Genomic DNA, 1,201 nt, shown 5'->3' on the forward strand with positions numbered 1-1,201 from the left:
CACCACCCCTCACATTGTTCCCTTCAGCAGCATTGCACTGAACCACACACACAACAGAGGAGCCAAGCACCCTACCCAGGCTGTCCACAACTCCTCATTCCCATTGCCCGTGCCACCGTGCCAGCTCCCTGCAAGCCCCTTCTGCATCCCCACCAAGGTCCTTAGGACCGCCTTTACCCATCCCACAGACTTCTCCTGACATCTATGCCCCCAGCATCCCCTCAAACACCACGMTCTATACATCCACAAAAGCCGGGGAGAGGGCTTCCCTACACATCCACAAAAGCCAGGGAGAGGGCTTCCCAAACAAGGAGAGGTTTCAGACGCCCGCCTTGCTGGGGTATTTTTCCCCCAGTGCTGTGGCTGCCGGGGCTCGCAGCGGGAGTTTCCAGCCGTAAACTTGGGCGGCTGGAGGAGCGTGTAGCACACGTGCGCGCCCGCCACTGTCAACAACTYCCAGCCGCTGTCCCAGTGGGCAAGTCCCGGTGGGCGAGGGGCTGCCTACCACCGCCGGCAATCATCTGGCTGGGAAACGACGCTCGTAAGCAGGACAGCATTTTAACAAAAATAAAAATCACCTAAATATTATCCCTAACAGACAGAAAGGTCACGACGTGGAGGTCCATAAGGGGAGGGAGGGGAGGGGGATGGGTGAGGGGAGGGGAAGGAGGGGGGGGTGGCAACGCACAAACCCGCACGGTTTTAACTGCTTGACTGCCGTAAAAAAATGAAATAACATAGGAATTGGAGAATAACGAGACGGACAGACCCCCACGAGCGGAGACTGCCCGGCTGCCCGAGCCCTCCGTCCGCCCGCCCTTCACCCCGGGGAAGGCGGAGGAGGGACCCGGGGGAGAGGGGGGTGTGGAAAACAAATAACACCCGCAGCAAACGCCGCACGCGCCGAAGTCACACACACAGCCACTGCCGCCGCTTACCTGTGCGGGCCGCCGGCCCTCAGGGTCCCATGGCAGCCCCGTCCCGCCCAGCCCCGCCCCGCCCCGTCCCGCGGCGGGCACAGGAGCTCCCGAGCCTTTGTTGCGCGGAGGGGAACGGGAACGGGTCCTGTCAGCTCATGTGACGCGGCCGGGTCGGTGTCCGCTGCTCCTCCTTGCTGCTCTCCCCTGCCCGCCCTGGGCCGGCGCTCAGCGCAGGCCCCGCAGCCTGGCGCGGATCTCAGGCCCGACTGGCTGCTGGCGGA

General features: G+C 63.2%; 1 protein-coding gene across 2 annotated transcripts in view; it reads right to left on the reverse strand.

Moving 5' to 3' along the window:
* TCF20 (transcription factor 20) overlaps window positions 1-1,201 on the reverse strand; it is a 134,914-nt gene extending 133,713 nt beyond the window's left edge. For both annotated transcript variants that reach the window (XM_057389333.1, XM_057389325.1), the window contains exon 1: window positions 939-1,201. The gene's annotated coding sequence lies outside the window, so the exon portion shown is untranslated. The remainder of the gene's footprint in view (window positions 1-938) is intronic.

The sequence above is a fragment of the Malurus melanocephalus genome, unplaced genomic scaffold (genome assembly GCF_030028575.1).
Source record: "Malurus melanocephalus ecotype Western Australia unplaced genomic scaffold, MMel_1.1 scaffold_17, whole genome shotgun sequence".
In the NCBI taxonomy this organism is placed as follows: Eukaryota; Metazoa; Chordata; class Aves; order Passeriformes; family Maluridae; genus Malurus; species Malurus melanocephalus.